The sequence below is a fragment of the Eurytemora carolleeae genome, unplaced genomic scaffold (genome assembly GCF_000591075.1).
Source record: "Eurytemora carolleeae unplaced genomic scaffold, Eaff_2.0 scaffold46, whole genome shotgun sequence".
NCBI lineage: Eukaryota > Metazoa > Arthropoda > Copepoda > Calanoida > Temoridae > Eurytemora > Eurytemora carolleeae.
The window spans coordinates 222,809-236,590 of NW_019396065.1; positions in this window are offsets into that span (position 1 = coordinate 222,809).

Sequence of the window (13,782 nt, forward strand, 5' to 3'; positions counted from 1 at the left end):
TGAACAATACCCATCTCTAATATGTCGAAGAGGTCTGAAAAGGTACCATTTATTTAGACTTTTTGCCCCCTGCCGCGTAAGTAGGCTTCAAACCATTGTAATGTGCTGCCCATGATTCCTTTTTCTATCTTTTACAGAAGTATATCTTGTCATCAATACAGTCGTAAGCTTTAGAAATATCTAGATTCATTATTATTTAGTGCGCTGAAAATATAGTTTAAAAGTTTAGTAATTCCTTGCATAACATTAGTCCTGGCAAAAAAACAAACAAATTGATTTTTTTTTTATTGTTGAGAAATAAAGCATTCTTTTACGCAGAATTTTTTCAATACTTTAGAAAATCCAGTAATTAATCAAATTGGAATAAAATTAAATAAGTCGTCTTTTTTATCTTTTTTTATAAATTGGAATAGTTCTGGGCATTTTCCAACAATTAGGGAATACCCCTGTCTCAAGGACTAAATTATAATTGTGAGATAAAGCAGGGGCTATTTACGTTGATATATTTTTAAGCAATTTTCCTAAACTCCATTTATATCCTCAAGGTTTTGTGTTCAAGTCTTTTTACTTGATCCATTATTTTTACTGGACAAATTTCTATTCAATCCGCATACACTTTTCTCGTCAATAACTTATTATATGCATTTAATGTTCTACCATTTCATTGTTACACTTCTCAATTTGTTTGTTTTGCATAATCCAAGTAGCCTTGATTCCAAATTTTTATTTAAAAATGTATCCGTAAAGTAACTCTTATATAACTCTCTCAAAAATATGTAAACAAGTTTGTTGTAAAACTTTATTATTTAACTCATGTAAACTATTTTGTAAAATTTAAATAATCTCGATACGGAGATAATAAATATCTAGATCTTAAAAAAAATTTTACTGGATCAGCTGGAAAATAAGCCCATTTTGTGCTAAAATTTATACCCAAATTATCACATTTTAGATCAAAATCTACACTTTTAAGATCAAAATTTGAGGCAAAATATTTATCTGAAAAATTAGATTTTTGAAAAAAAAATTTTAGATCAAATTCTACAATTTGGACTCCATTTTTCTTGTAAAGTGTAGATTTAAATCTAAAAACTTATTTTAGATCAATTTTTATAATTTTTTTAGATCAAATTCTTTGTAGATCAGAACAAATTAAAATTCCCTTTAGATCGAAAGGTTCATCGATTAGATTCCTAAACAGCCAGTCCAACCGGATGAAAGCTACTAATTCCTCCCAGAACTCTTTCTTTGAACATTCCTTTTAAACTTTAGCTGGGTTAAACTTCTCTGAGCAAAGTTAACTTTTTAGATAAATTATTAATGATCTACATATAACTCTTTCAAAAGAGTTAAATTCAGTTTTTGTTCATACCACTTTTTTTGATTAAAATTAAATTGTAGTTTATTTTGCTCTACATATACTGGTTATGATATATATTTAGAATAGGCTTCATTGATATCAAAATGTATGGGATGAGACACATTTATGTATTTGATAGTTAGTTTTACAGAAGTAGGAATGGGCGACGCCAAACGCTAATTGCATTTCAAAATATTGCTTTCGAATTCCATACATTAAGAACAGATTTGGCTATTTGTTAAAACCACTGTTAAGTTAAATTTTATGTTCATTAAACAGTATCATTCTCTCATGTTTCGTTTATTAGTTTTTTTAGTTTAAAACATTCACGGCTGTCAACATTGACAAATTCTCACTAAAGTTTTTTTTGAGCTTTTAAGTTGTCAATTATACTTTTTACAAATTTAGTTTTTAAGGAGTATTTGGCCACATTCTGTAAGAAAAGCGTGTCATAATGTAAATATTTTATGTGAATACAGTTTTGCTCTGCACTCTTCATTTAAAACATCAGTGAAATGTTAAGTTAGAAATATTATCTGATAGATCTGGCCCAACTTGAGTAAAAAATGTATTCAACCCTTGAGTCATATTCATTTCTCCATTATACAGAAAATAATTCGATATACTTTTCCTATCCTTCTCCCTCCCTATAACTGAATTAATTGTGCTCCATATTCAAAGATAATATATATATAGATATGCAGACAGGTATAAATTTAGAGGAAGGTGAATTTGTTTGTGATATTCTGAAGAAATCGGAAGTAATCAATTTACTATAGATGTCTCTTTTTGCACATTTTCTCAGAGGTTCAAAAATTAGTTGTCTGCTACAGGCAATTTAGGAAGGAGGTTTCTACCTGCCTGCATACCTATATATATATATTATCTTTGTCCATATTCCAAATTTTAGACAACCCAATAACAGAAAGCTTGAACTTTGTTGAGTTATCGTCCGAAACAAAATAATCAAAATGAGACCATTTATTAGGTAGACTTATAATATAAGGATAGACATGTTGTCAGTAAGTTTTTCAGTTTTCTCTTTAAATGAATGAAAGTCATAATATTTACAGGAGTGGTTTGAATTAGAATAAAGAGAATTAGATTCATTATTCAAAATATCTTTAATGTTAAAGTTACGGTTACCCTTTCTAGAGTAACATCATCCATAATACTGTTGAGTGCGTATCCCTCCCGACCCAGACCCGAGGAACCCCTCACCAGACACACGTCATTTACACATGCTGAAATATGAGACATATAAAATAGTGATATAAAGTGCTCCAAAGACCATTTTTGTGCAGAATGAACTTAAATAAGGCTCAATCTTGCATATCATATCATGACATTTAAAATAAACAAACGTTTATTTTTCAAGAATTAAAACTTTTTGGATGGATTTTTCTGATATAAAGGACTAAAAACAGTCCTGATTTTATAACCAAAAAATTGTTTGACTAAAAGTAGAATGAAAAAACAATAGTAGAAACAGTTTAATCTGTTTTTTCTTTCATATCATGAGACTCAGAATCAAAGAAAGATTTTCGGAAAGTCTAGAATAATTTTTTGGAAACAAATTTATCGTAATTAGTTTTTTTAACCAAAAACAATGATCTTACGCCTTTGCAAGGTCGTCTTTGACCAAATTTTCTTCAGTGGCCAAATCAAACATTTTATACCTCCGACAGATATGTAAACAACTTCACGTGCCGTGCTCACGCTTCAAATTTAGTTTTAAAACCCCTTAAAACTCGTGATTAATAAATCTTTGCAACCAATTGCAATTTTATTTCAGAAGATAAAAATGTTCATTTAGCAAATGTTCAATAACCTGCTTATCACAAATGTACCCAGATTAGTACCCTATAAAATCATTGAGTTATCGACTATTTGAGAACTCAAGTTGACCGGGAAGTATAAGGACTATCACTAGAGGTCTTTCTGCGGCTTGTCAGCTGGAAATTGGCAAATAAGTTGTAGGATCTGTTCATGTCTGACTTGATGGCATCAATAAACACCCACCAGGTTGATCCGGGAGTTCTATTCCATATTCTTAGAATTATACTATTGTTGTTCTTCAACCTGTGACATGCTTGCACGTCATATATACTTTAATTTAACTGATATGTACTTTAACCCAACGGCCAACATATATGTACTTTAAGCCAGCATATATGTGCTTTAACCCAAAATATGTATATATATTTACATCTATAGTATTTTTAACTTTTTCCAGTTTAAATATACATTTAAGATGCTTTAATATATATTTCTTCCAATATATATATCTATATATATTAGGGTGGTTCATAATGAGGTCAAACATTTTTTTCCCTAGAGTGGTAGCTTATAAGGTGCACAGACATTTGTTTTGGATATCATTTTTTTTGATGATATTTTAGGGTGCCACAAGGGGCTCACAGCTGTTAATTTTGTCGTTTTTCCTCGAAACTTGACAAACTTTGACCCATTTGTGCTACCCTTAAACATTAATGAATTAAAATTTTTTTTCTTTCTAAAATCTTAAAATGAAAATATAAGAAAGCACTATATTTTGGATTTTAACCTTAAAAGGTGAATTTGTTTGTGATATTCTGAAGAAATCGAACATTGGCGGTTTTTCACAAATTTATTATTTTGAGAATTAAGATATAGAATATCAGAATGATTAATGCAATTTAATTCTTTTTTCAGAAAGGAAAGGGTTGAAACTAGCATTGAATTTCTTAAATGTCTTAAATGTTATTTTGTTAAAATATGAAATTCCTATTTTAAACTTGGTGTGCCTAGGGCTGGGCGTCATTTTTGAAGAACGATCTTTCGTTCACGAGAACTAACGGAACTATCAAGAACCCGCTCTCCCTTCCCCGGCCTCCCTCTTCATTGAGGGATGGGAGGTTTAGGTTGAAATAAATTGTTTTCTATGGTTTATTTACATATCTTTATAATATTATTAAAATAGTAATATGAAAATTAATTATTTCTAAAAAAATCTACAATTTGCACACCCCCCTTTGTAAGTACTTACTCACTACTTAAATAAGGGCGTGGATGGATTAACTGCGATATATCTATTCTCTTTAATCCTTTAAGTATGTACCTTTAACTTTAACTGTGCGATAAATATTTAATGTGATATCAGTAACATTGTAGGAATTGAATTGCGTTAATTTCTGTTAACCTTGTACCATAAGCTATGGAATAAAGTTAGTTGATTGAGACTCGGCTTTTGATTATGTTATCAGAAGCAAAGTAAGCTTGAAACAAAGCTTTGGTTCTTGTTGAAACAATGCGAGAGGGAGATCTTACTAATCATTTTAGCATTGACATAGATAGTTCATGAGATTGTGCCTAGAGCATTGAATTGATATATAGCTTGAAAGATACCTTGGGTCCTGGTTGAATTATACAAGTTGACATTTGAACTGCATTTCCTTTAGAACCAGAGAGTTAAGCCTGGTAGAGAAATTGCCTGTGTAGCAATTTCAATTACCTGTGTAGCAATTTCAATTGCCTGTGTGGCTTTTAGAACTAGGGTGTTAAGCCTGGTTGAGATATTGCCTGTGTGACATTTAGAATCGGAGAATTATTCCTGGTTGATCTTGGTAACGAGTAGACCTGGATAGAGTGGTCTCGAGTAAATTGTTATGGAGTAGGTATTTGCATCAGTCGATGTGAAAAATAAAGATATCAAATATATATTTTTTTCAGACTGAAATGCTTTTATAGTATCAAATTCGGTTGCTTGATTTCCTTGGAATGTTTGGATTTCATACATTTTCCCTATTATCCTATATTTATGCCAGTTGAATTAACCAAAAATAGATAACATTCATAAATACTATTTCGTGAACTGTCCGCTTCCTGTGAAAGTTTAGACAGCGATTTATCACATAAATATCTGACAGGAAGAAATTCTAGATTGTTAGTGTAATCGTTCTAACAGCGCCTCTAATCAGACATGTAAATTGGGTGTGGGTGTTGGGGGACATAAATAGAGGGACAGGGGGGGATAGTACAGTACTAATGCTTAAAGGGGGTGTTAATCTATTTCAAAATACCAGCGTTTTAACCGACTATTGTGGTTTTTATTTTTCGTAGATTTATTACCAGATGTTTTTATGAAACAATGCCGTCATGGAGACTAGCTCAATTATGGATATCTTTCTTGATGCGAAAAAATGTTTTTTTCAAATTATCTTTCGAAATTTCATTTTAAAAGTAAAATTTGTCTAAGATAATTTTAACAAAAATCTTTTAAAAAAAAAATCTAAGGAATTGAGTCTTTGCTACAAACTCTGATTTTCTTCACTAAATCTTTTGAACCAAATGTTACAGACCTTAGATATTTCAAACTATAAATTCTGTTAGATCAAATAATCTGAGTTTGAAATGTCAAAGGTTTACAACATCGAGTTCTAAAGATATTGAGGTTTAAATATTCATGATTTTGTTCCAAATACTCAATCACTTTGTGTTAATTCCTTAGCAAATTAGTTAAAACCTGCATTCCATTGCTACTCTCCGAGCCAAAAATAATTGTTTCTTGAAATTGTCAAATATCTTAATACGTTTGTTGTTAACTAATTATATTTGGTTTATTTTGAAATCTCTGAGCTAAAAAATTTGGTGAGAAAATGCACCAGGATAGAGCAACAATGTTTTAAGATTTCTTTTAAAGTTTTTGATTGAAGTTGAATGAATTTGCATATTTCTGGGTATTCAAAATCTAAATTTTCAAAGAAAGTAAAAGAGCAGTAGGAAAAATTCAAACGGAAATATTTGGATAGAAATCTTAAATCTAAAATCAGTATAATTATTATTTTCTGTTTAAAACCGACTGTATTGAAGGGGTTGAAATTGAACAGAAAAGATATGATATTTTTAGTTGATAATTTTGAAGAGAATTTCTCTGTTTTACCACAACTACAAAGTGCACATGTCTATTTTAGCTGATCTTTTATGTTCATCAATTCATAAAGTTAGCAGAAAAAGCTATATGAAAAGCGATTTTAATGTTTCGTTATAGACTTTATTTATTTTAAAAAATTTAAGATTACTTTGACTTGCATTTTGTGTCCTGCGTTGATTTGTAACATTGGTTTTTGCATTGTTTAATGGTGTGTGTAGGTGTATTTGGCAGATTGTCCAACTAGTTTGAAATGTATAGATTAAACAAAACATTTCAAATACCTACATCGCACTCCAGGGGTGCGCAGAGTAGCAGTTTTGTATACTAAAAGGGATTATCAACGAGGGTTTCCAATTTCCTCCGCATTAATTCTGTTCAAAAAAGACTCATCGGAACTTCAGCAAACTTTTACGAACAATTAATTTAACCATGCAGTGACTCAAGACTACCCTATCACCTTTCCTTACTTTTTGCTTAAAGTGAGAGACCGGGTAAAGATGATAATTGAGCTCAAAGTACAGTATACTGTAAAGAAAAACTTCAGTATTCATTTCATACCAATGAAACAATTTAAGAGGTTAAAGTCGTTTGTAAGATTTCACCATTTGTTTTAGTCAGCAGAAGAAACGCTTCTTACAAGTATTTAATAACCCGGACAAAACACTTTATTGATTTTTTCGCTATCTAGGAAACTAAAAAACTATTGATGAAAGCCATATAGTAGAACCGTAGAATCGATTTTTTCATTATCATCCTTACCTTTGCCGTTTCTATAATTTTATAGAATTTAAGAACTCTATTAATTCAAAATGTTTCAAAGTAATTCCCCCGTTGCTATACTGTACACATAGAAAATAGAATATATATTAGAGGGGAATTAATAGAATATCTCGGATTGAATTTTTTCAGTCGCTTTCAGCCTGAAAGGCCGAGTTCAAAGTGTAAAAATCATGTAAATGTTCACAAATAATATGCAGTAGAGTACATTAATGCAGTATGTTCCCTAGACTTTCCATTTCAATTTCGAATTTTTTAAAGCTGTTAAATAAACTTTATAAAATGAACTATGTGAATAAAAACATTATTTGATTTAAAGTTATAACGGAAAATCATCTTTTGTAAAGTGAAAGGCATATAGAGCCTATGTGAAATGATCATTGGTCAATTATGAAACCAGCCTATTTCATAATTTGGTTTTCTTTTAAAGTAGAGAGAGAAGTTACAGTTTTGTCCTTTTAATGCTAATAATTAATGATGATATATACATTTTTGAATTCTTTAAAGCATACACTATCTAGTCTAGATTGATTTTATTTTGACACTTTTTTTCAAAGTTAAGATACACAAAAAGAGGTCTTGATCCTGTTTGTAAATACTAAATAAAAGGAAATCTCTCAACCTCTCACCTTTGGTTTTCCAATAACAGAACTTTATATATACCTTGCTTGTCTTGGTGTTTGTTTTGGTGTCTGACCGTTTGTATCCAATAAAATTCAAAAAGACTGAACCGTTGGGCCCAAATTTTTTGAAGGACCTCGCGTAACCCCAGGGAAGGTTATTGGATGATCGAATTTTCAAAAATTCGCCTCCATCATAATTCTATTTTTGAAAATTTTAAAAATGCACGAATTTTTTTTTTATAAAATCAGCGAAATTTGTTTTTGTTTTTGTTTTACAATGAACACAAATAGAGCATGTTCAAAATTTGAATAAAAGCCTAATAATTATATATATGCATAGAAAATCACAGAAAGTAACGCTTAATTTAGAATTAGGGCACATACTCCTTTAACTAATGAAATGACTCAAAGATCGATTAAATAACAGACTCATATACTGAATAACTAACAAACTAACAGACCAGCTAACTCACAGAAACACAGACTGACTAGCCGCAGACTCACAGGCCGACTAAATTACAGATTTACAAACTGACTAACTCTATCAAATAATAGACCGACAAACTGACAGACCTAATTACTATTAGACTCACATGCCGAATAACTAACAGACGCATAGGCCCAATAACTTACAGACTTAAAGAACGACAAACAAACAAACGAAATAAACATCTAACTAACAGATTCGAGGACCAACTAATTAACAGACTCAAAGACCGATTCACTAACAAACTCACAGTACAAATAACTATAAAATAACTGACCAATAACTGACTCAAAGAGCGACTATCAAACAAACAGATAGACTTAACAACTAATAAATTAAAAGACCCACTAATTAACAGATAAGCAGACTAACTATTTAAAAGACGCGCAGAATAACTATCAGACCCCTGACCCACGAACCATTTATCTAACAAACACACGAGCTTTATGGCTGACAAAACAGCAGAAGTTCACAGACCCACAAAGTGACGTTTAGTTACCCTGCTAAAAGGGTTGGTTTCTAACAATGCCCGGATCCAATGAGCATAATTTAAAATTCAGTTGGTCATTGCTATTCTTTATTGATTGAAAATACAATGATGCTTGTATTTCAACTACAGGCGTGGGCGGTAAAAATGCAATCAATAACAGACTTTTCACTTATCCACATATATGCAAGCGATACAAAAAAAAAAACAATAGGAAAAAACAAAAAACAAAAAAAAACAATTTTCAATTCTTAAAGCCAAGAAAAGTTGTTTACAATTACTAAAGTTTAGAACAAACAGACGGCTTTTGCTAAACTTTCGTTGATAGATTTATTTCATTCCAGTTGTAAACAATTTCTTAATTATAAATTGAAAAATATTTTTAACTTTTCAAATTGGCAACTCTCAATAAACAATTTGGGCCGATCGATTCAGCCGTTTAGTCGTTCATTGGATACAGACAGACCAGATGTATATATATGTATAATAACCAACTTTTGAAAATAGATGCGCGCGGTAGCTTTTCCCATTCCAATGTGTACTGTGAGAACTAATCTATTATATCTCTAAAATTCTAGGATAAAATCATGACTGAAGTTTGAAAAAGACCTACACAGTTCTAAAATATTTTTTTCTTGAATTTATCATTTTCTTCCTAATTGTTCAGAAAGATGAAATATGTTAAAATTTAAAAAATTCAATAGTTGACTAAATCCTTCTAAAAAACCGCTAAAAATGTTCGTTTCTTAAAAACGATTATTTTGGACAGATTTTTGGACCTAACTCCTTTATTTTTAATAGTTTTTCAAAAATGTCAATTGAATCGAGTTCTCTGCTTAAAAAGGCAGAAATTGATATGAAACATCATAATTTCATGAATTTTTTTTTAAAACTTTTTTTAGTACTTTTAAAACTTTGGTTGCGGTTATATCCTAGAATTTGAAAGATGTCGACCTAAAATTTTCAGAAATTACTCAATTAGTATTCACCCCTGTGTTAAAAGTGCTTAGCAACGTACCGTTGCAGAATTTCTAACGTGCAAAAACTCGCAATTTAATCATGCCTCGATATACTATTATTCAGGGCAAAATAACCATGCACCTTAAAGAAAATATTTATGATGTATTTATTTCATGAACTGAATTTAATTTTAACTATTTACAATACTGTTATTTTGGTTCGCAGTATTATAAAGTTTTTGGACAGAAATTTTATCTTTATCGAGAAGTTTAGATTTAATTTAAATCTAAAAAGGCGAGAACCTTCGAGATATATGGAAAATTGAAGTCCAAAAACTTTATTGCACTTTATGGGACGTTTGTGTACTTGTCTTATTTCAATGGCTGGTTCTATCTAAAATAAGCTTTGAAACAAATCAGAAGTCAAAGAATAAAGTTGATTTCAATTTTATTTTCATTTCAATCGAAAAAAATATTTTGGAAATACCCTAAATTTTTTTGAGAAAATTTGGGAACCAATCAAAACTTTATAGCACACGTGCTATATTGTACAACTAATTTAACTTGATAGCACGTTCATTATGAAATTCACGAGGAAGAGAGGAAGAATGATAAAGTACACAATAGTTTCATAAAAATAATTCAAAAATATCTGCACTTATTTTCTTTGTATGACTTTGTTTGTATGACCGGGCCATAACGGGACCTCATTTGGCCAATGGGTGGTCTTTTGGTCGGTCAGGGTTTGTAAATTTCGAATATTGTAGAGGATGAAATCCCCGAAAGATGATTATGAAATCCGCAAATCAGTTGTGTCGGATCCTGGAACCGGAGAAAACCTTCTCAACTTCCTCTCCTTTTATACACTCGTATTTAATATTTATTTATATCTATGAAGCAATAAATGTACTTTTAAAATGTTCTATTTAGTTTTATTTTCTTAAAATATATATACATGAAGATCAACGAAAAAGAAAGAGAAAGAAAGAAAATTGAAGAGAAAAGAAAGAGATGTATTTAAAAAAGGAAAAGAAATGTAAATGCAAAGTGACAAGAATAGAGATGGAAAGAAAAGAGAGAGAAAAAGAAGGAGGAACAAGAAAGAAAGAATAAAACGAAAGAGAAATATAAAAATTAGAAACGAAAAGAAACGAAAACGGAAAGTCCCGTTCTAAAAGTATGGATGTTTTTTAAAAATTCTAAGGTTAAACGGCCAAACATTTCGAAAATTTAAGGATTACTAAGCTGAGCATACACCATTTGAGTGTGTTTGTGTCCTTGTTAAGAATGACCGACAATTCAGATGAAACAGAATAAGTTTGTCCAATTAGTTTATCTCTACAGCCCACATCATCTTCTTTTACTCATCCTTCTTCTATCTATATATAAATTTGGCTTGTTTGTCTGTCTGTTTGTTTGTCTGTTTGTTTGTTTGTATCCAATAAACATCAAAACGGCTGAACCGATCGGGCCCAATTTTTTTGTGGGACATCTAGGGACTCCAGGGAAGGTTTATGAATCATCAAAATTTCAAATATTTGTCTCCATCAAAATTCGATCGTCATTAAATTTTTTAAAATTTTGAAAATCCGCGAAATTTTTTGTGAAAATCCGCGAATTATTTTTGTTTTGTTTTACGATGTACACAAAGAGAACATGTTAACAATTAATTTAGGAGATGGGCGCGAAGCGCCCTCTAAGGCTAGAAAGAAGGGCGCGAAGCGCCTTGAATTTCTAGTATTCTTACACTTTATGCTTCATCAAAACCCTCTTTTGTCCAGCGCTCTGTGTTGGAATTCTGGATTGTAAGCGTAATTTCAAGAAACCCGAAAATATCTTCCACACCATTGATCATATAAAGGTTTTAAATAAATCGGGCATTTGCATCTTTGTATGAGGGTCACTAAAATTACGGTGACAGTCCCTTTTATTATTCTTAAATCTGTGATTACAAGGCTTAGTCGGCTACCTTTTTCATTGAAAACTACACTTTTAAAGCTTCATACCTAAATGGTACCAAGACTGGAGAAAATGTGTGATCATTATTGGAACTAAGCCAGCCGCCCACCAGGGGTTGCTGCGTTTTCACTTAAAGTAAATATTGCAATCAAAAAATTTCAAAATCGTACATACGGTTGCGAATTGTCGATATAATATCGGAGAAATCACCATGAGGCCTCAAAGAAAAAAAATTATGTTTTAAAGGAATTGAGTCTTTTCCACAAAAGCTAATTTTACCTAATGGAGTACAGATTTGATTTTTCAAACTTAGATTATTCAACTTAACAAATTTCATAGTTTGAAATATCAAAGGTTTACAACATTGGGTTACAAAGATATATGGATTATAAATTCAGAGTTTGTGGCAAAAACTCAATTCCTTTAAAAATATTAAAATATAAAGAATACGGTCCAAAAATCTGCTTTTTAACTTTTTAATGTTTTTAATGAGTTTTAAAAAGAATGATGTATGACAAGAAATTTTTGAAAATATTTTTTTGGGGGGGGGCCTTACGGTGACTTCTCCGATATTAAATCGTCAATTTGCAACCGTATGGACGATTTTAATTATTTTTTAAGTGAAAACGCAGCAATCCCTAATGGGCTGTTGGCTGATTTCTAAAAAAAGTCACAAATCAATCACCTTTACTGGACACCTTACCCGGAATTGAAGGGTTAAGTGAAAATTCTCAAATAACTAATAGTTCAGTCTCTGATGCAAAGCTATATCCCAATTTCCCAATCAACATATTTACTCTCTGGTCTAGTGTTTAAACCTGAAAATTATTTCGATGTTACTTACGTTATCATCAGTTACTTGTTACTTGATATCACTTGAATAACTACGCCGCAAATCTTGACTGCAGTTACATAAAAAGTACAATTTTGTAACAAGTTAGTCTCGAATAAAAGAGGTTGTCAAATTTTCTGTTTCAGAATACATGTTTTTCTCTCCTTTTCTCTCTCTACGCCTTATCCCAGAGAGAGAATTAGGAGAGAGAAAAGAGAGAGAACCGGGGTACCGGGGATTTAGTCTCTTCGGAGACATGGCAAGTAGTGCACTTTCCTGTAGGCCAACATCTTATTTCTGGGATAAAACCCGACCCTGTTAAAAATATCATTTGTTGGTAATATCAAATAACCGACAGTATTTAGAATTTAAACATTATTGAATTTATATCAACTGTGTAATTGTTTGCAGCTCGGTATTTTGCGAACAAGAAATTTCCTCAGGCCGAATTTAAACAATTTGAGCCGCGGCTTAAATTCAAGCCGGAACTCAAATATGGTTTGTTAGACTTGAATTGTATTGAACGATTTAATTTTTCTTCGTCGGAATTCTTTCATTTTTAACTTCTTTAATTTTTTTCCGAGTTCTTCTTTTCTTCAAAAGAAAAGGGTTTTAATAATAAATCTAAATACATATTTAAATGAACATTACATAAACGTTAAAACTAATTTTAGAGGATCAATTTCGTCTAATTTAGGAATAAAATCCTCGATTTCAACGATATCTGCTCAGCGCTACAAACGACCAAGCACAATGATTCAAAAAACATAGTTTTTGTTGTCAAACTTGTTTGAAACTGAAACTGAAACTGAACTGAAACTGAAATTTGACAAATACCGTTTCTGTAAAACTACTTGACATCTTCTTTAGAATTTGCTTCGTATGGAAAAGTTTTTTCTTTAAAAATTCTAAACAAACAAAAAAGCAGCAAAATTTGTGCAGATTTTTCTGTTTTTATTGGTGAACCTAAAAAAATCTACATTTCACATTTATTAAAATGAAAGACTGTTGCACTCTCATAGGTCCGACCGAGCACAATTCAGGAGTTTCAACTTATAGCAGATTTCACAAACTTAAAGACAAGCTAACTCTACAAAAACAGTTGTTTCTTCAAAAGAATGTTTTTTGCTTAATTGCAGCAAAAATACTCGATCTTTGCTAGATTAGTGAACAACCTTTTTGCATGGGATATTAGTTCCAAAATTAACACTTGGCTCATTTCTAACACTCAGTGCTAGAAATGGGCCAAGTGTTAATTTGCATGATATTTTCAATCAAGGGAAGTAAAAACCTTTTTCTTAAAAAGGCTGTATGAGGTGATTTCACGTTTTCTTAATATCCATCTCAATTTCACAACGTTGCCCTTTAAAACCTTTGTGTGGTCAA